Genomic DNA, 21,317 nt, shown 5'->3' with positions numbered 1-21,317 from the left:
AACAACGTTGAAACCCTTATTTCATAAACTTGTTTGTCTTGCCTCAACTTTGAAATGTTTGTACTTGGAGCGGGCTTTTGCAAATATAATCAACTTCATATCTACAAATGTAAGTGTCAAGGCATTAGGGTATATTGCTATTTAAATGAGGGAAGTTGACGATAGAAAAGTTAATGTAATCTCGTTTATCATAAAGGTTGTTGGTACGTATGAAATATGAAACAGAAGTGCCAGGTTCTGTAGTTTCATTATTTTCGAGTTCAAAGTGATATATCGAATCAATTCAGGAATAAAAATGAACAGAGTTAATTGATAAAACATTGTCCAAATAACGAAAAAGTATTCAAGCTCATAAGTCCAAAACAAAGCAAACACAAGCAAAACAAACAATTACGTTTAAAACATCAAAGATGGGATCAGGTTTCATCATATTAAGCAAAAATTTCATTATCAGTAGCAGTATAAAATTAGTACTATGTAGTCTGCACTTTCAAAATTGATATGGAACATAAAGCAACACAAATTAAAGAAATGTTGAAAATTTTAGCCTGATAAGTTCATGATTTGCCAAATTATTATAAAATGAAAACAACATTATATGATCACCCGGCGCTGTCGTCGTTTATTTTCATGACGTCCGATAACGTCATTGTTTTTTCAATGTCCTTTTCTTATACCTCATACACTTTTTTGATGAGATTTCCTGGAGCTGAGCAAGGACTTAAACCCGCCATGTTTATATGACTTTACAATGTCATGAACAGTGGCCTTCAATGAATATAACATTCCAGATGGATTAATACATTGGGAGAGATGCGCGCTTGATTGTGCCGGAATATTTTGCTTTTGGGACTTCAATATCTACAAGACATGATCAACGTCATTTTTGACGGGATTGATTTTTCCCACCTTGACTGCAAATCGACATTAACTGTGTATCCCTTTTTTCTCTGAATCTATTTTGACATTAAAAGACAAGTACTCTGGATGCATTTTCTTTCTCTGTAACCAGTTTCAACATACATTGTATTTAGGTCTATACTATTTATTCAGGGGCAAAACTTTATAATATGTTGGAAACGGAAACCCCTCCCCCCTTTTGACGTCATTTTCAAGGCCTCATTTGCTTGGACATACCGTGTAAAATTTACGCTAAAATTTCATAGAACTTCCAGAATGAAGTGAAAATTTCATATTTTATAGAACAATAGTGTCCCGACACATAACTGAATTAACGGAATTATTGGATGTCAAATAATCATGTCAAATGAGTTTTTCTCAGTTACAAATAAGTCGAAAAAACGTCGTTTTCGGGGTTGCGCCGCCTGGACATACTATTGCTTACAAAAACCTTACTAATTTATCAAAAAATAAAATTCATGATTTGTGGTTTATTCTTTTGATAGAAAAGATGATGCTAACTAGATATTTCAAAATTCATTGATGTACCTTAAGCGGTTTTAATTTTATGGCGCTAGTCCACGAACTTTTTGATAATCCCTCGTATTAAGGTAGTCCAATCCTCAGGTTTATAAAATTAGCAGTTAAGTAATCAAAAATACTCATAAAAGTATCCCTGAATCCACAAACTTATGTATATTTATCAACAGTATTTCTTGAAAGTTAAAGATTAAAGTTAATCATATTATATGGGGGAAATTGTCAATTCTTCAATATTTTTGCAGAAAAAGCGAATTGGAATATCAGCAATGCATTTTCTAATTGCAAATTGATCAAAAAATATATTTTAGGTTAAAAAACGATAGGTATGCAGGCATTCAGAGAAATTGTCATGATTTTTATACTTATTTGGTATTTTTTGTCTTCTATTTTCGTCATGTATTCTATACATGGTGTTAAAAGCTTTTTTTATCATTGCAAGACACCATAAATTACTTCTTATGCCATATCATGCTAATAAAAATTGGTATCTAAAGCTGAATTCAAGAAAATCTTATTTCTCTAAAACTGTATGATTTTTTTTTCTTTTTATAGGGTACAAATGTCAACTTCTATAAGACCTTTTCTAAGACTTCCAAAAACCTTGAATCTTATAAAGATGAATAAAATGAAAATTGTTGCATCAAAAAAATTTCATTTTCAAGTTCATTTTGATGCATTTCAAATTAAATATTAATTTTTGGAGTTATTCTTCCTGGCTGAGGATCGAATATCCTTAAGGAAGCTCTAAACACTAACAGAAATTGCTTTTTGGATTAAGAGAAAAATATATCATATAAAGGTGTGCATATTGAGACTTTTCCATTCATTTTTAACATAGGGTACGTGCTTTATTTCTGTAAGAAAAATGTTCAAAGACAATGGGTTTTTTATAAGCAGAAATCACTGCTGTTTACTAAGATTCGGAAAATTAATAAAAATAATGAATTCAATTACTAATTTTTGGTCTTATATAATGCTAAAAATATTTTAATCTTTAAAAAATGTGTAAATAATTGTAAATAACAATTTTAATAATCTTTCTTCTAAGGGCAGATCACTCTAACTGCATAAAACTACCCTATAAGTGTAGCTCTTTACTGTGCAGTGTTTAGAGCGTCCTTAACTACAAGAAATTGTGAGGATGTTTGTTGGAGACCTCTGCTATCTCGTGAGAAGCAAAATAAATGGAAAACCTCCGGCGGGACTCGAACCCACAATCCACGGCTTAGGAGGCCGGTGCCTTATCCATTGGGCCACGGAGGCATTAGATGTCTTGACATAAAATGCATAGAAATAGCTAATAAAAAACTAATAATACGTTTAAAAAAAAAACATAAGGAATCTTCAAAGGTCCACAGAAATTGTCCCTGATACCCAACTCTTTTCCAAAATGCACACTTTTCAAACAAAAGACAAAAGGTGGTAGTTTTGTTAAAGTTTTGTGCGTGCTATGCAAATGAATTAATGCATTTATAAGTGAGTATTTGAATATTAAAAATAGTAGGCGAAATATTCGGGTTCAAATGTCAGATTCGAAACTAGCTGCAATCCCTAAGATGGCTGCCTTTACACTATAAAATTATAAGTTCGAGGTTTAGATAAATGAAATATACGGAGATTACGAACAGTATTCAAGATCAAAAGGCCTTAAAACAATACAAAACAGGGGAAGAGCAAACACGGACCTCCAAAACATCAGAGGTGGGATCAAATGGATACAAATAATAAGTGGAAGACGACCCTCTCGATTTGTTTCATCATTTTACTTTGGTTGATCATTCGAATATGCATATGGAAGGCGGCTGTAATAATTCAAAATATCCTTAAAATATTCACTAATCTAAATTCTCTTTCAATTACAAAAAACAATACCTCAAATTTCAATGAAATGGATTTTTTTGAGTGGTTCAAATCAATCAGAAAACCATGTTGACATAAGATTTGTTATAAAATGTATGTACAGGTACTAAGCAAAAGTGATTAACTGTTAAAGAGGCTATAAGCCCGCGTAGCTCAGTCGGTAGAGCATCAGACTTTTAATCTGAGGGTCTTGGGTTCGAGTCCCAACGTGGGCGAAAATATTTTCTTTGATGAAAGTCCTTTTGTCCAAATATCAAGAAAGTGGACAAAGCATTATAAGCCCACTTTATTAGATGCAATAATGTAGCAAATGCTACGGCCCTGCGGGTAAGACAGACATTTTATGTACTTTTCATTCAGATTCCAAATGGATATATATACTGTACTAGATTTTTGCGGTCATTTCAATGGATTATGACAAGAAAATTGACTGATACTTTTTTACTGGGAGAGAAAGTGGTGGGTGAATGGGATAGGCGGGTCAAAAGGGGAAGGTTTTGTGGTTCAATACCCTATCCCGTCACACTGAATTGTTGTCATTTTCAATCTATCGAAGACAGGTATCCAATTTTCAGGAGAGGATGTTTCAGCAAGGCAAATAAAAGCCTGAACCCCGTCCAATATTTCAATTTCCATTATTTGCTCGTATAAGTTTTTGGTTCTTCGTGGAATCGACCTCCCATTTGAAATTGGTGACTTTGCACTAGAAGAGATTGTTCCATAATGGTTTCAAATCGAAATTCAACCCCCGATCCTAATATTGTACATCTCTTTAGCACACATTGTGTACGTATGGGGAATTAGCTCAAGTGGTAGAGCGCTCGCTTTGCATGTGAGAGGTACCGGGATCGATACCCGGATTCTCCAATTTCTGAACACATTTGGGTATTTTTTTTTCATCATTTTAATAACAAAACCTATTAAAGAGACTCCACGTACATAAGATGGAAGTTGATATTTCAATCCATGCCTGTCTGTCTGTGTGTGCGTGTGTGTGTCTAGGGTTTCTGGGTAAAAGTTGGACCCGCTTGATTAAACACACGTAAGTTATGTCTGCAGAAAAACAAAAGCATATCTGCTTCTAGAAAGATAAGGACAATTAAATTTTCAAATATATATACATTTATATATAAAGGTCTTACGCAAGGAAATAGCCAATCAAAATGAACTTAATCAATTACAGTTTTATATAGAGAGTGACAATTTCTTTTTTATTTTTTTTCATTTTTGGCATCTCTTTTTATAAACCTACAGTATAAAAGTTGGACTCATGTACTAGGAATATCACATCTTGAGCAGAAGTATCCCACTGAATTAAAGGGAACTCTTTTTTAGGTGTGTATGTCGAAACTTCCTGGGTAGTGTGTAGGCTGCTTTCCAACATGTGATACCCACGTGTATGATCGCTGATTCTGAATATTTTCCTCCTTTCTGCATCAAGATAAAATGCCAACCATGATACGCAGACCTAAAGGGGAAAAAATAAACCAGGAATAATTCCATGTGTTTCATTCAATGTTGCATAGAATTGAATTGCCCATTCATCTGAGGAAAGCATACATTAGGTGTTTGACAATAATGTACATTTCTTGACGAAATTTACACATACTAAAACGAAGATACAAAATTTCTTTGTAATATCATATGAGATTTCCAATGTTAAAAACAATATATTTCCCAATCATTAGCTAAAATAATTGCAGGTATTAACTCTTGTTCAATCACTTTGTTTTCAATGATATTACAAGGAGAGAGTTGACAGAAAACATTTGAATTGGACAACCCCTTCTCTCAAGGTGAAATCAAAGGATTTAATTTTATCTTGTTCTTTAATGAGGCAACTCATTATAAAGGTAGTGTATTTCTCTAATTTTCTTGATGTAACTAACAAAGTTTACTGAAATGGACATTTTTATATCACAGAAAATGTGCATTTATTCTTAGGATTTTTGGAAAGTTTTTAATATTCAATTTAAACAGGTTCAGGTATAAGATTGTGTTCAAAACGTGTGCTAAGAGGTGTCATGTGCCTCGGTAGCGCAGTAGGTAGCGCGTCAGTCCCATAATCACACAAGGGCCATCTGAAGGTCGTGAGTTCGATCCTCACCCGGGGCAATATTTTTTAGTTCCCTATTTATTTTGTTCTTTAGTATCCCAATTAGCAAAACCTTCATTCTCAGTAGCATGTATAACTACAAACTAGATGCTGTCATGAGACAGTAATACCCGCACTAAGGTGTTTGCCTCTAAATGCACACTCCTCTAAAATTAGGCTTTACCAAGGAAAAAGTCAATATAATTCAATAATTTACATAATAGGGCCTCCATGTATTCATCAAATTGAGCATAATATTCTCAAGTGAACATGTGACCCGTCACCATGGGCCTCGATCTTATAGGTACATGTATTTCATATTCATAATTCATTACCAGTCTGAAATTAAACAACAGAATTCAATTAATGATGTAAATTAGGTTTGAAACAAGGGGGGGGGGGGGGGTAAATTTTTGGCCCATAATTGGAACTTTTTAAATCTATTTTCTCATATAGATCAACAACAAATATTATTCAAATTAGTTTAAAGCGTTTTTGATGATTTTTTCCAAAATGTACAAACTTTTTTATACTTGATTAGGCAGAAACACCTTGAAAGCTGCCATATACCATTTATACCCAATCAATTTAGTCAACCCCTACCCTTCTCCCATCAACACACACACGCGCAAACACACCCTATTTTCCTGTTTTTGGAAATAGGCCTAGATAGCAAAGTTAAGATAAAACATCTTTTGTAAATAATAATTTTAAATTTGTTCTTATACTGTAAATGTATCTGAAGACCTGCATCACATTGGGCTTGCGTCACGTACCTAACTTAAGTACTAGTTTTACCATTATCATTTTTAGATAGCACTGCACGTGCAGTACTAGGCCTAGTGTTGTGTACACATCATTGCATGTATGTCAGTTGGAATTATTTTGTGTTTAATTGGATTATATTTCATGAAGTTGGAGCTATGGCAGTCGGTAAGTACACGTTTTGGTATAGATTTGGGTAAAATAGTCTGAAATGCAACTGGTTAGGTTAAAGTTTAAAGGATCAAAGGTCATCCGATGCTGCAATAAGACGAATTTCACATTCTAAAGAGTTATCGCCCGTTATCGACGTTACATTCAGTTACAAAATACAGAATTTTTTTCTGAGAGGGAGGGGGGACTTCCAGACCAGAATTTTCTGAGAAGCAAATAAAAGGAGAAGTTATGGTGGTGTCTGATTTCTAGGGTGGAGGGCATCCAAAGTCTTTTTTATATTATAGTCCTGCAAATTCGGGGGGGGGGGGATCTCAAGATACACTTCCAGTCCCTGTAAACAGTAATGGCAAATGATCATGTGACTCCTAAATAGTAGGAAACTTTTTCCATTTGACAATACATAATTTTGCGCTTTTTGTGTTATTATGTTATGTAAATTTAATGGTATAAAGGTTTTGAACCCCCTGGAGGTCATCCCCACTCTCCTAATGATTCTAACTGGAAATGTTCACAATATGACTGCATTAAATGAAATAAAAGTGCATCAATGATAAGATTGCTTGACATTTCATTCATCAACCTATCCTCCTAGAATAAGGAATGAAAATCATTCAAAGAGATGGACCGCATTAAAGTATTTGTATATAGGCTATTAACATATTTTTTTAAAAATGTAAAACAAGCAGTAGTTTGCATACATGTCATGAATATAAACAGGGGTCTGGGATGGGGTGAAGGGAAGGATCGAGTTCCTGTCTCTTTACGTCTTAATGGTTTAAAAACTCCTAAAATGAATGTTGACCTCAAATCCGACTTGTCCTCATTATTTTTCAAGTGGGGGTGTCTCCATTTGAGTGAAAAATTCCTGAGAGGGATGTTTAACAACAAACAAACAATTAAATGACATAAAAACACAATATTGATTTGCGTTAAGAAATATGCAGGGGATTTTTTCCATCATAAATCTTCTTCTCAAGAACAGCAAGGGTATTATTGTCCCCCGTTTTGGGGGAAAGGGAGGGAACATTATACACTTATTTAATGACTACGAGGTAAACAGTAAAACTGTTGTCCCTCAGTAGTGGGGGAGACCTGGTAAACTGTTGCCCAAGGCCGACGGCCAAGGGCAACAGTTTCCCAGGTCTCCCCCACGTACTACTGAGGGACAACAGTTTGACTGTTTCACCGAGTAGTCATTGAATAAGTGTTTTATTACCTAACCTACTATATAATTAATTAAATTGGAATAAAAACACACAAACAATCAATAAAAAGTTTTCACAATTGTTTATTCACATACTTGTCTATTAATTAGCTGAATACATAATATAAAGACTAAATTAATTTTTTTATTTTAAAGTAATACTTAATAAATTTATTGTTTGTGTGTTTTGTTTAAATTTAATTCATTATAGAGCAGGTAAATAGTGATGTCGTGATCATCAAAACGCTTGAATATCACAATGACGCTTTAACCAGTCAACAGTTCATTCTGTGGACCGGTCAACAGTTCACTGTTTCATGATCACGCAAAAACATAAAGTAAACCGTGAAACAGTTCAAAATGCCTAATTATAATTTAGATAGTAAGTTAGGTAATAATAAATCTTATTTGTCTGTCAGTCTGGCCATCTTTGACAGTATGTGCATCTGTCACAATAAATTTAACCTTGATCATAACTTTTGAATAATATGAGATAGGGCTTTTATATTTCACATGTACATTACCACAAAACTTTCTAAATGTACTATGATTTTTTAACCCAAGTGAGACCTTGACCTCAAAATTTTACCTACTTTCCAAAAAATAACATTTTAAATTAATCATTTTGAAAGAGAAAAGATATGGCATTTAAATTATACATGTATATTACATGTGAAAAGACTTTTCTAAATATATCATGACTTTTGACTTTCTGATCTTGACGTAGAAGTTTAACCTACTTTTCAAAAATATTATATTATATATTTATATATATATAACTTTTGATTGAAAAGAGATGGGTCTTTCATATTTGACATGTACTTTACCTGCAACAAAATATTTCGAGCATGTGATGATTTCCCCCCTTTGACCTAATTTTCATAAAGTGACATATGATAGGGATGCATATTTGATACACAATCTGCCATAAATTATGGCATCCCATTCACTTAAACACAGAAAGCAAAGGACCACAATTCTTTGAATTTGCATGTATAATCTTGATATGGAAATATCCTCATATAATGTATATTCAAGTTTTTTATGCTACGCCATGATTAGGAATACATGTATTAGTTTTTGTCATGTCCGTCCTCCACCCTTCCATCTGTCTTTCCATCGAGCTCAAAGAAATTACTGAGTACTTTCAAGATATTTTATCAAAGTTCATATGCTGATGCATATACTGATGTAAACTATCCAACTGTGGCAATATTTTTTATGCGCCCGGATCGATAGATCCCGGGCATATATTGTTTTTGTCCTGTCTGTTTGTCTGTTTATCTGTTTGTCTGTTTGTCTGTTGTCAACTTTAACATTAACACCCGCCCGGGCAGGCCGCCCAGGAACAATAAAGGCCAGGGCAATGTTTAACTTTGGCCATAACTTTTGAACAATAAGAGATAGAGACTTCATGTTTGGTATGCATACTCCACTATTAAAGTCCTTTCAAATGACATCAAGGTCAATGACCTTGTGACCTTGACTGTGACCTATATGCTAAAAATAGCTTTTTCCACTGTTTGTCATAACTTTTTAACCATAGGAGATAGGGACTTGATATTTGGTATGCATACTCCTCTAATAAAGCCCTTTCAGTTGACAACAAGGTCAATGATCTTGTGACCTTGACTGTGACTTATATGCTAAAAAAAGCTTTTTACACTTTTTGCCATAACTTTTGAACCATAGGAGATAGGAACCTCATATTTGGGATGCATACTCCACTGATTAAGTTCTTTCAGATGACACCATGGTCAATGACCTTGTGACCTTGACCGTGACCTAGATGCTAAAAATAGCTTTTTACACTTTTTGCCATAACTTTTTTACCATAGGAGATAGAACTTCATATTTAGGATGCATACTCCACTGATTAAATTCTTTCAAATGACACCATGGTCAATGACCTTGACTGTGACCTATATGCTAAAAATAGCTTTTTACACTTTTGGCCATGTAACTTTTAAACCATAGTAGATAGGGACTTCATATTTGGGATGCATACTCCACTGATTAAGTTCTTTCAAATGACACCACGGCCAGTGACCTTGACTGTGACCAATATGCTAAAAATAGATTTTTTGAACTTTGTTTCCGCCGGGCGCATAGTGTTTCACAAACACATCTTGTTTACCTTTACTTTCCTTTGACCTTTACTTAACTTTTCTTAAAATTAGTGGTTAGCTTTATTTTAGAGAAACCATAATGATTCAAGTTGTGTAATGAAACTTCACATGATGATACATACTGATGTAAGTTAAAGCTTTACAATGCTTCACTCTTTTTTACCTTGACATTTCCTGTGATCTTGACCTCACTGTCTTAGACTAGATCAGTTTTGAATAAACAGTTCAAGATATATTAATCAAACTTCATATGCTAATACATACTGATGAGAGCTATTATTGCATTAACTTATTTTGACCTTGAATTTTCTTTTGACCTTGACCTCACTTTTTAAAATATGTGTTTATCTAAGTTTCAAATAAACCATTAATTATATTTTTATCAAAATTCATTTGATAATAGTAAATTCACACTGATGTAAGCTTTTCAGCTAGAACAACATTTTGACCACAACCTTTCCTTTGACTTCTCTTTTCTTAAAACAAAGTGTTAAGCTCACTTTTATTAAATCATTAAAGATATTTTTATCAAACATAATAAGCTAATATGTATTAGTGAGAGCTATTCAGCTGCATCAAAAACTTCATCTTGCACATTCCTGTGACCTTGACCTCCCTCCTCTTTAATATGTATTTTGCTTAGTTTTTAAGAAATAATTTAAGACATTTTTATGTTTAACATGCACTTATACATAATTTGATGAGAATTTATTATCTATATCCAAGTTATTTATATTTTAGTTTCAATTCTGAAAAAAAAAACTGTTTAAGATATTTTCATCAAACTTTATACACAGATACAAATTTTAGTTTTTAGTTTTTAGCTCACCTGAGCTGAAGGCTCAAGTGAGCTTTTCTGATCATATTTTGTCCGGCGTCCGTCTGTCTGTCTAGCTGTCTGTAAACTTTTCACATTTTCGACTTCTTCTCAAGAACCACTGGGCCATTTCAACCAAACTTGCCACAAAGCATCCTTGGGTGAAGGGGATTCAAGTTTTTTCAAATGAAGGGCCATGCCCTCATTCAAGGGGAGATAATTGGGAATTAATGAAAATTTGGTGGCATGTTTTAAAAATCTTCTTCTCAAGAACCACTATGCCAGGAAAGATGAAACTTATGGGTTAACATCCTCAGGTAGTGAATATTCAAATGTGTTCAAATCATGACCCCCGGGGGTAGGGCAGGGCCAAAATGGCCGACTAAAGTTTTATATAGAAATATATTGGAAAATTCTTTAAAAATCTTCTTCTCAAGAACCACTGTGCAAGGAAAGATGAAACTTATGGAGTAACATCCTCAGATAGTGTAGATTCAAGTTTGTTCAAATCATGACCCCCGGGGGTAGGGCAGGGCCAAAATGGCTGATCAAAGTTTTACATAGAAATATATAGGAAAATTCTTTAAAAATCTTCTTCTCAAGAATGACAAAGCCATAATTCATCAAATTTATATGGAAGCATCCTCAGGTAGTGAAGATTCAAGTTTGTTCAAATCATGACCCTGGGGGTAGGGCGGGGCCAAAAAGGCCGACCAAAGTTTTACATAGAAATTTATGGGAAAATTCTTTAAAAATCTTCTTCTCAAGAATGACAAATCCATAATTCATCATATTTATATGGAAGCATCTTCAGGTAGTGTAGATTCAAAAATTTGTACAAATCATGACCCCAGGGGGTAGGGCGGGGCCAAAATGGCCGACCAAAGTTTTACATAGAAATATATGGAAAATTCTTTGAAGAAAAGCAAATCCATGATTGATCATGGGATTACTTTTGGATTTTAACTTTTCAATTATAAACCAATTTCTACTTTTTCTTAGCTTCAGTACTCAGGTGAGCGATGTGGCCCATGGGCCTCTTGTTTAATGTACCATTAGTAATACACATCTGGCGGGACATTCGTGTCCTATAGACATATTTCTAGTTTTTCAAATCATCACCTTAGGCTAGGGTCAGGCCACAATTAGGGATCAAAGTTTTATTTAGGAATAAAAGGAAACACATCTTTAAAGTTTTTCTTTTCAGGAACACCAAGAGCATGATTAATATGGAAATATTCTCAAGAGGTGTAGATTCAAGTTTGTACAAATCATGACCACCAGGGTTAGGGAGGTGCCCCTTTTTGCCATCCATATGAAAATTCAAATTTTGAAACCATTTTACACATACACAAAACAAACCAATCATTTTCTAAATGATCATGGTTTAAAGTTATTGCAGCATAAGATATTAGGGAAGTTCTTGAAAGCAGGGTGATTAAACATGTCAAATATATGTAAAAAAAAAAAATATATAAAAATTCTACCTCGATTTGATCCCCATCCCCCCACCCCCCGGGCAAAATGAAAATTCCGAAACCTTACTGCACATCTACATGACACCACCAACCATCTCTCAAAATATGATAAGGCTGCTGAGTAAAATGTAGAAGGAGTTCAGGGAAGAAGGGGCTTTTTGTATAAAAAAACGTCATTTTTCGACCCCCATTTGATCCCCTGGGGCAAAATCAAAATTCTGAAACCTTACTGCACATCTACATGACACCACCAACCATCTCTCAAAAGATGATTAGGCTGCTGAGTAAAATATAGAAGGAGTTCAGAGAAGAAGGGGCTTTTTGTATAAAAAACATCATTTTTCGACCCCCATTTGATCCCCCGGGGCAAAATCAAAATTCTGAAACCTTACTGCACATCTACATGACACCACCAACCATCTCTCAAAAGATGATTAGGCTGCTGAGTAAAATGTAGTAGGAGTTCAGGGAAGAAGGGGCTTTTTGTATAAAAAACCTCATTTTTCGACCCCCATTTGATCCCCTGGGGCAAAATCAAAATTCCGAAACCTTACTGCACATCTACATGACACCACCAACCATCTCTCAAAAGATGATTAGGCTGCTGAGTAAAATGTAGAAGGAGTTCAGGGAAGAAGGGGCTTTTTGTATAAAAAACGTCATTTTTCGACCCCCATTTGATCCCCCGGGGCAAAATCAAAATTCCGAAACCTTACTGCACATCTACATGACACCACCAACCATCTCTCAAAAGATGATTAGGCTGCTGAGTAAAATGTAGAAGGAGTTCAGGGAAGAAGGGGCTTTTTGTATAAAAAACGTCATTTTTCGACCCCCATTTGATCCCCCGGGGCAAAATCAAAATTCCGAAACCTTACTGCACATCTACATGACACCACCAAACATCTTCCAAAAGATGATTAGGCTACTGTGAAAAATGTAGGAGGAGTTCAGGGAAGAAGGGGCTTTTTGTATAAAAAACGTCATTTTTCGACCCCCATTTGATCCCCCGGGGCAAAATCAAAATTCCGAAACCTTACTGCACATCTACATGACACCCCCAACCATCTCCCAAAGGATGATTAAGCTACTGTGAAAAATGTAGGAGGAGTTCAGGGAAGAAAAGTGTGACAGACGGACGGACGGACGGACGGACGGACGGACGGACGGACATGAGTAACAACAATATACCCGAACTTTCTTTCGAAAGTGCGGGTATAAAAATTGTGAGGACGTTTCTTGGAGACCTCTGCGATCTCGTGAGAGGCAAAATAAATGGAAAACCTCCGGCGGGACTCGAACCCGCAATCCCCGGCTTAGGAGGCCGGTGCCTTATCCATTGGGCCACGGAGGCATTAGATGTCGTGATATAAAATGCATAGAAATAGCTAAAAAAAAGAAAAAAAAACTAATAATACATTTTAAAAAAAAAACAAACATAAGGAATCTTCAAAGGTCCACAGAAATTGTCCCTGATACCCAACTCTTTTTCGAAATGCACACTTTTCAACAAAAGACAAAAGGTGGTAGTTTCGTTAAAGTTTTATGCGTGCTATGCAAATGAATTAATGCATATATAAGTGAGTATTTGAATATTAAAAATAGTAGACGAAATATTCGGGTTCAAATGTAAGATTCGAAACTAGCTGCAATCCCTAAGATGGCTGCCTTTACACTATAAAATTATAAGTTCAAGGTTTAGATAAATGAAATATACGGAGATTACGAACAGTATTCAAGATCAAAAGGCCTTAAAACAATACAAAACAGGGGAAGAGCAAACACGGACCTCCAAAACATCAGAGGTGGGATCAAATGGATACAAATAATAAGTGGAAGACGACCCTCTCGATTTGTTTCATCATTTTACTTTGGTTGATCATTCGAATATGCATATGGAAGGCGGCTGTAATAATTCAAAATATCCTTAAAATATTCACTAATCTAAATTCTCTTTCAATTACAAAAAAAACAATACCTCAAATTTCAATGAAATGGATTTTTTTGAGTGGTTCAAATCAATCAGAAAACCATGTTGACATAAGATTTGTTATAAAATGTATGTACAGGTACTAGGCAAAAATGATTAGCTGTTAAAGAGGCTATAAGCCCGCGTAGCTCAGTCGGTAGAGCATCAGACTTTTAATCTGAGGGTCTTGGGTTCGAGTCCCAACGTGGGCGAAAATATTTTCTTTGATGAAAGTCCTTTTGTCCAAATATCAAGAAAGTGGACAAAGCATTATAAGCCCACTTTATTAGATGCAATAATGTAGCAAATGCTACGGCCCTGCGGGTAAGACAGACATTTCATGTACTTTTCATTCAGATTCCAAATGGATATATATACTGTACGAGTTTTTTGCGGTCATTTCAATGGATTATGACAAGAAAATTGACTGATACTTTTTTACTGGGAGAGAAAGTGGTGGGTGAATGGGATATTCGGGTCAAAAGGGGAAGGTTTTGTGGTTCAATACCCTATCCCGTCACACTGAATTGTTGTCATTTTCAATCTATCGAAGACAGGTATCCAATTTTCAGGAGAGGATGTTTCAGCAAGGCAAATAAAAGCCTGAACCCCGTCCAATATTTCAATTTCCATTATTTGCTCCTATAAGTTTTTGGTTCTTCGTGGAATCGTCCTCCCATTTGAAATTGGTGACTTTGCACTAGAAGAGATTGTTCCATAATGGTTTCAAATCGAAATTCAACCCCCGATCCTAATATTGTACATCTCTTTAGCACACATTGTGTACGTATGGGGAATTAGCTCAAGTGGTAGAGCGCTCGCTTTGCATGTGAGAGGTACCGGGATCGATACCCGGATTCTCCAATTTCTGAACACATTTGGGTATTTTTTTTTTCATCATTTCAATAACAAAACCTATTAAGGAGACTCCACGTACATGAGATGGATATTTCAATCCATGCCTGTCTGTCTGTGTGTGCGTGTGTGTGTCTAGGGTTTCTGGGTAAAAGTTGGACCCGCTTGATTAAACACACGTAAGTTATGTCTGCAGAAAAACAAAAGCATATCTGCTTCTAGAAAGATAAGGACAATCAAATTTTCAAATATATATACATTTATATATAAAGGTCTTACGTAAGGAAATAGCCAATCAAAATGAACTTAGTCAATTACAGTTTTATATAGAGAGTGACAATTTCTTTTTTATTTTTTTTTCATTTTTGGCATCTCTTTTTATAAACCTACAGTATAAAAGTTGGACTCATGTACTAGGAATATCACATCTTGAGCAGAAGTATCCCACTGAATTAAAGGGAACTCTTTTTTAGGTGTGTATGTCGAAACTTCCTGGGTAGTGTGTAGGCTGCTTTCCAACATGTGATACCCACGTGTATGATCGCTGATTCTGAATATTTTCCTCCTTTTTGCATCAAGATAAAATGCCAACCATGATACGCAGACCTAAAGGGGAAAAATAAACAAGGAATAATTCCATGTGTTTCATTCAATGTTGCATAGAATTGAATTGCCCATTCATCTGAGGAAAGCATACATTAGGTGTTTGACAATAATGTACATTTCTTGACGAAATTTACACATACTAAAACGAAGATACAAAATTTCTTTGTAATATCATATGAGATTTCCAATGTTAAAAACAATATATTTCCCAATCATTAGCTAAAATAATTGCAGGTATTTACTCTTGTTCAATCACTTTGTTTTCACTGATATTACAAGGAGAGAGTTGACAGAAAACATTTGAATTGGACAACCCCTTCTCTCAAGGTGAAATCAAAGGATTTAATTTTATCTTGTTCTTTAATGAGGCAACTCATTATAAAGGTAGTGTATGGCCATCTGGCCCCGCCCTACCCCGGGGGTCTCTAATTTTCTTGATGTAACTAACAAAGTTTACTGAAATGGACATTTTTATATCACAGAAAATGTGCATATATTCTTAGGATTTTTGGAAAGTTTTTAATATTCAATTTAAACAGGTTCAGGTATAAGGTTGTGTTCAAAACGTGTGCTAAGAGGTGTCATGTGCCTCGGTAGCGCAGTAGGTAGCGCGTCAGTCTCATAATCACACAAGGGCCATCTGAAGGTCGTGAGTTCGATCCTCACCCGGGGCAATATTTTTTAGTTCCCTATTTATTTTGTTCTTTAGTATCCCAATTAGCAAAACTTTCATTGTGAGGACGTTTGTTGGATACCTCTGCTATCTCGTGAGAGGCAAAATAAATGGAAAACCTCCGGCGGGACTCGAACCCGCAATCCCCGGCTTAGGAGGCCGGTGCCTTATCCATTGGGCCACGGAGGCATTAGATGTCTTGATATAAAATGCATAGAAATAGCTAAAAAAAAAAAAAACTAATAATACATTTAAAAAAAAAACAAACATAAGGAATCTTCAAAGGTCCACAGAAATTGTCCCTGATACCCAACTCTTTTTCGAAATGCACACTTTTCAACAAAAGACAAAAGGTGGTAGTTTCGTTAAAGTTTTGTGCGTGCTATGCAAATGAATTAATGCATTTATAAGTGAGTATTTGAATGTTGAAAATAGTAGACGAAATATTCGGGTTCAAATGTCAGATTCGAAACTAGCTGCAATCCCTAAGATGGCTGCCTTTACACTATAAAATTATAAGTTCAAGGTTTAGATAAATGAAATATACGGAGATTACGAACAGTATTCAAGATCAAAAGGCCTTAAAACAATACAAAACAGGGGAAGAGCAAACACGGACCTCCAAAACATCAGAGGTGGGATCAAATGGATACAAATAATAAGTGGAAGACGACCCTCTCGATTTGTTTCATCATTTTACTTTGGTTGATCATTCGAATATGCATATGGAAGGCGGCTGTAATAATTCAAAATATCCTTAAAATATTCACTAATCTAAATTCTCTTTCAATTACAAAAAAAACAATACCTCAAATTTCAATGAAATGGATTTTTTTGAGTGGTTCAAATCAATCAGAAAACCATGTTGACATAAGATTTGTTATAAAATGTATGTACAGGTACTAGGCAAAAATGATTAACTGTTAAAGAGGCTGTAAGCCCGCGTAGCTAAGTCGGTAGAGCATCAGACTTTTAATCTGAGGGTCTTGGGTTCGAGTCCCAACGTGGGCGAAAATATTTTCTTTGATGAAAGTCCTTTTGTCCAAATATCAAGAAAGTGGACAAAGCATTATAAGCCCACTTTATTAGATGCAATAATGTAGCAAATGCTACGGCCCTGCGGGTAAGACAGACATTTCATGTACTTTTCATTCAGATTCCAAATGGATATATATACTGTACGAGTTTTTTGCGGTCATTTCAATGGATTATGACAAGAAAATTGACTGATACTTTTTTACTGGGAGAGAAAGTGGTGGGTGAATGGGATAGGCGGGTCAAAAGGGGAAGGTTTTGTGGTTCAATACCCTATCCCGTCACACTGAATTGTTGTCATTTTCAATCTATCGAAGACAGATATCCAATTTTCAGGAGAGGATGTTTCAGCAAGGCAAATAAAAGCCTGAACCCCGTCCAATATTTCAATTTCCATTATTTGCTCCTATAAGTTTTTGGTTCTTCGTGGAATCGTCCTCCCATTTGAAATTGGTGACTTTGCACTAGAAGAGATTGTTCCATAATGGTTTCAAATCGAAATTCAACCCCCGATCCTAATATTGTACATCTCTTTAGCACACATTGTGTACGTATGGGGAATTAGCTCAAGTGGTAGAGCGCTCGCTTTGCATGTGAGAGGTACCGGGATCGATACCCGGATTCTCCAATTTCTGAACACATTTGGGTATTTTTTTTTTCATCATTTCAATAACAAAACCTATTAAGGAGACTCCACGTACATGAGATGGATATTTCAATCCATGCCTGTCTGTCTGTGTGTGCGTGTGTGTGTCTAGGGTTTCTGGGTAAAAGTTGGACCCGCTTGATTAAACACACGTAAGTTATGTCTGCAGAAAAACAAAAGCATATCTGCTTCTAGAAAGATAAGGACAATTAAATTTTCAAATATATATACATTTATATATAAAGGTCTTACGCAAGGAAATAGCCAATCAAAATGAACTTAGTCAATTACAGTTTTATATAGAGAGTGACAATTTCTTTTTTTATTTTTTTTTCATTTTTGGCATCTCTTTTTATAAACCTACAGTATAAAAGTTGGACTCATGTACTAGGAATATCACATCTTGAGCAGAAGTATCCCACTGAATTAAAGGGAACTCTTTTTTAGGTGTGTATGTCGAAACTTCCTGGGTAGTGTGTAGGCTGCTTTCCAACATGTGATACCCACGTGTATGATCGCTGATTCTGAATATTTTCCTCCTTTTTGCATCAAGATAAAATGCCAACCATGATACGCAGACCTAAAGGGGAAAAAATAAACCAGGAATAATTCCATGTGTTTCATTCAATGTTGCATAGAATTGAATTGCCCATTCATCTGAGGAAAGCATACATTAGGTGTTTGACAATAATGTACATTTCTTGACGAAATTTACACATACTAAAACGAAGATACAAAATTTCTTTGCAATATCATATGAGATTTCCAATGTTAAAAACAATATATTTCCCAATCATTAGCTAAAATAATTGCAGGTATTTACTCTTGTTCAATCACTTTGTTTTCAATTATATTACAAGGAGAGAGTTGACAGAAAACATTTGAATTGGACAACCCCTTCTCTCAAGGTGAAATCAAAGGATTTAATTTTATCTTGTTCTTTAATGAGGCAACTCATTATAAAGGTAGTGTATTTCTCTAATTTTCTTGATGTAACTAACAAAGTTTACTGAAATGGACATTTTTATATCACAGAAAATGTGCATATATTCTTAGGATTTTTGGAAAGTTTTTAATATTCAATTTAAACAGGTTCAGGTATAAGGTTGTGTTCAAAGCGTGTGCTAAGAGGTGTCATGTGCCTCGGTATCGCAGTAGGTAGCGCGTCAGTCTCATAAACACACAAGGGCCATCTGAAGGTCGTGAGTTCGATCCTCACCCGGGGCAATATTTTTTAGTTCCCTATTTATTTTGTTCTTTAGTATCCCAATTAGCAAAACTTTCATTCTCAGTAGCATGTATAACTACAAAAAATTGTGAGGACGTTTGTTGGAGACTTCTGCTATCTCGTGAGAGGCAAAATAAATGGAAAACCTCCGGCGGGACTCGAACCCGCAATCCCCGGCTTAGGAGGCCGGTGCCTTATCCATTGGGCCACGGAGGCATTAGATGTCTTGATATAAAATGCATAGAAATAGCTAAAAAAAAAAAAAAAAAAAACTAATAATACATTTTAAAAAAAAAACAAACATAAGGAATCTTCAAAGGTCCACAGAAATTGTCCCTGATACCCAACTCTTTTTCGAAATGCACACTTTTCAACAAAAGACAAAAGGTGTGCGTGCTATGCAAATGAATTAATGCATTTATAAGTGAGTATTTGAATATTAAAAATAGTAGACGAAATATTCGGGTTCAAATGTCAGATTCGAAACTAGCTGCAATCCCTAAGATGGCTACCTTTACACTATAAAATTATAAGTTCAAGGTTTAGATAAATGAAATATACGGAGATTACGAACAGTATTCAAGATCAAAAGGCCTTAAAACAATACAAAACAGGGGAAGAGCAAACACGGACCTCCAAAACATCAGAGGTGGGATCAAATGGATACAAATAATAAGTGGAAGACGACCCTCTCGATTTGTTTCATCATTTTACTTTGGTTGATCATTCGAATATGCATATGGAAGGCGGCTGTAATAATTCAAAATATCCTTAAAATATTCACTAATCTAAATTCTCTTTCAATTACAAAAAACAATACCTCAAATTTCAATGAAATGGATTTTTTTGAGTGGTTCAAATCAATCAGAAAACCATGTTGACATAAGATTTGTTATAAAATGTATGTACAGGTACTAGGCAAAAATGATTAACTGTTAAAGAGGCTATAAGCCCGCGTAGCTCAGTCGGTAGAGCATCAGACTTTTAATCTGAGGGTCTTGGGTTCGAGTCCCAACGTGGGCGAAAATATTTTCTTTGATGAAAGTCCTTTTGTCCAAATATCAAGAAAGTGGACAAAGCATTATAAGCCCACTTTATTAGATGCAATAATGTAGCAAATGCTACGGCCCTGCGGGTAAGACAGACATTTTATGTACTTTTCATTCAGATTCCAAATGGATATATATACTGTACTAGTTTTTTGCGGTCATTTCAATGGATTATGACAAGAAAATTGACTGATACTTTTTTACTGGGAGAGAAAGTGGTGGGTGAATGGGATATTCGGGTCAAAGGGGGAAGGTTTTGTGGTTCAATACCCTATCCCGTCACACTGAATTGTTGTCATTTTCAATCTATCGAAGACAGGTATCCAATTTTCAGGAGAGGATGTTTCAGCAAGGCAAATAAAAGCCTGAACCCCGTCCAATATTTCAATTTCCATTATTTGCTCCTATAAGTTTTTGGTTCTTCGTGGAATCGTCCTCCCATTTGAAATTGGTGACTTTGCACTAGAAGAGATTGTTCCATAATGGTTTCAAATCGAAATTCAACCCCCGATCTTAATATTGTACATCTCTTTAGCACACATTGTATACGTATGGGGAATTAGCTCAAGTGGTAGAGCGCTCTCTTTGCATGTTAGAGGTACCGGGATCGATACCCGGATTCTCCAATTTCTGAACACATTTGGGTATTTTTTTTTCATCTTTTTAATAACAAAACCTATTAAGGAGACTCCACGTACATGAGATGGAAGTTGATATTTCAATCCATGCCTGTCTGTCTGTGTGTGCGTGTGTGTGTCTAGGGTTTCTGGGTAAAAGTTGGACCCGCTTGATTAAACACACGTAAGTTATGTCTGCAGAAAAACAAAAGCATATCTGCTTCTAGAAAGATAAGGACAATTAAATTTTCAAATATATATACATTTATATATAAAGGTCTTACGCAAGGAAATAGCCGATCAAAATGAACTTACTCAATTACTGTTCTATATAGAGAGTGACAATTTCTTTTTAATTTTTTTCATTTTTGGCATCTCTTTTTATAAATCTACAGTATAAAAGTTGGACTCATGTACTAGGTATATCACATCTTGAGCAGAAGTATCCAACTGAATTAAAGGGTACTCTTTTTTAGGTGTGTATGTCGAAACTTCCTGGGTGGTGTGTAGGCTGCTTTCCAACATGTGATACCCACGTGTATGATCGTTGATTTTGCATCAAGATAAAATGCCAACCATGATACGCAGACCTAAAGGGGAAAAATGAACCAGGAATAATTCCATGTGTTTCATTCAATGTTGCATAGAATTGAATTGCCCATTCATCTGAGGAA

General features: G+C 35.2%; 14 non-coding genes across 14 annotated transcripts; 10 read left to right on the top strand and 4 right to left on the bottom strand.

The window, feature by feature from the left end:
- Positions 1-2,633: 2,633 nt before the first annotated feature.
- Trnar-ccu (transfer RNA arginine (anticodon CCU)) lies at positions 2,634-2,706 on the bottom strand. Its single transcript has one exon. It is a non-coding gene; the product is annotated as a tRNA-Arg (tRNA).
- Positions 2,707-3,445: 739 nt separating this feature from the next.
- Positions 3,446-3,518, top strand: Trnak-uuu (transfer RNA lysine (anticodon UUU)). The gene has a single exon. It is a non-coding gene; the product is annotated as a tRNA-Lys (tRNA).
- Positions 3,519-4,097: 579 nt separating this feature from the next.
- Trnaa-ugc (transfer RNA alanine (anticodon UGC)) lies at positions 4,098-4,170 on the top strand. The gene has a single exon. It is a non-coding gene; the product is annotated as a tRNA-Ala (tRNA).
- Positions 4,171-5,331: 1,161 nt separating this feature from the next.
- Trnam-cau (transfer RNA methionine (anticodon CAU)) lies at positions 5,332-5,418 on the top strand. Its single transcript is given in 2 exon segments — positions 5,332-5,368; positions 5,383-5,418. It is a non-coding gene; the product is annotated as a tRNA-Met (tRNA).
- A 7,828-nt stretch (positions 5,419-13,246) lies between these two features.
- Positions 13,247-13,319, bottom strand: Trnar-ccu (transfer RNA arginine (anticodon CCU)). Its single transcript has one exon. It is a non-coding gene; the product is annotated as a tRNA-Arg (tRNA).
- A 754-nt stretch (positions 13,320-14,073) lies between these two features.
- On the top strand, positions 14,074-14,146 carry Trnak-uuu (transfer RNA lysine (anticodon UUU)). The gene has a single exon. It is a non-coding gene; the product is annotated as a tRNA-Lys (tRNA).
- Positions 14,147-14,725: 579 nt separating this feature from the next.
- Trnaa-ugc (transfer RNA alanine (anticodon UGC)) lies at positions 14,726-14,798 on the top strand. The gene has a single exon. It is a non-coding gene; the product is annotated as a tRNA-Ala (tRNA).
- Positions 14,799-15,982: 1,184 nt separating this feature from the next.
- Positions 15,983-16,069, top strand: Trnam-cau (transfer RNA methionine (anticodon CAU)). Its single transcript is given in 2 exon segments — positions 15,983-16,019; positions 16,034-16,069. It is a non-coding gene; the product is annotated as a tRNA-Met (tRNA).
- Positions 16,070-16,184: 115 nt separating this feature from the next.
- Trnar-ccu (transfer RNA arginine (anticodon CCU)) lies at positions 16,185-16,257 on the bottom strand. The gene has a single exon. It is a non-coding gene; the product is annotated as a tRNA-Arg (tRNA).
- A 749-nt stretch (positions 16,258-17,006) lies between these two features.
- Positions 17,007-17,079, top strand: Trnak-uuu (transfer RNA lysine (anticodon UUU)). Its single transcript has one exon. It is a non-coding gene; the product is annotated as a tRNA-Lys (tRNA).
- A 579-nt stretch (positions 17,080-17,658) lies between these two features.
- On the top strand, positions 17,659-17,731 carry Trnaa-ugc (transfer RNA alanine (anticodon UGC)). Its single transcript has one exon. It is a non-coding gene; the product is annotated as a tRNA-Ala (tRNA).
- Positions 17,732-18,889: 1,158 nt separating this feature from the next.
- On the top strand, positions 18,890-18,976 carry Trnam-cau (transfer RNA methionine (anticodon CAU)). Its single transcript is given in 2 exon segments — positions 18,890-18,926; positions 18,941-18,976. It is a non-coding gene; the product is annotated as a tRNA-Met (tRNA).
- A 144-nt stretch (positions 18,977-19,120) lies between these two features.
- On the bottom strand, positions 19,121-19,193 carry Trnar-ccu (transfer RNA arginine (anticodon CCU)). The gene has a single exon. It is a non-coding gene; the product is annotated as a tRNA-Arg (tRNA).
- A 734-nt stretch (positions 19,194-19,927) lies between these two features.
- On the top strand, positions 19,928-20,000 carry Trnak-uuu (transfer RNA lysine (anticodon UUU)). Its single transcript has one exon. It is a non-coding gene; the product is annotated as a tRNA-Lys (tRNA).
- Positions 20,001-21,317: the final 1,317 nt, after the last annotated feature.

Source organism: Saccostrea cucullata, unplaced genomic scaffold (assembly GCF_032062105.1).
Source record: "Saccostrea cucullata isolate Sc308-1 unplaced genomic scaffold, CSIRO_AGI_Scuc_v1 ctg11415, whole genome shotgun sequence".
Taxonomy (NCBI): Eukaryota; Metazoa; Mollusca; class Bivalvia; order Ostreida; family Ostreidae; genus Saccostrea; species Saccostrea cuccullata.
This window is presented reverse-complemented; position numbering and strand designations above follow the sequence as displayed.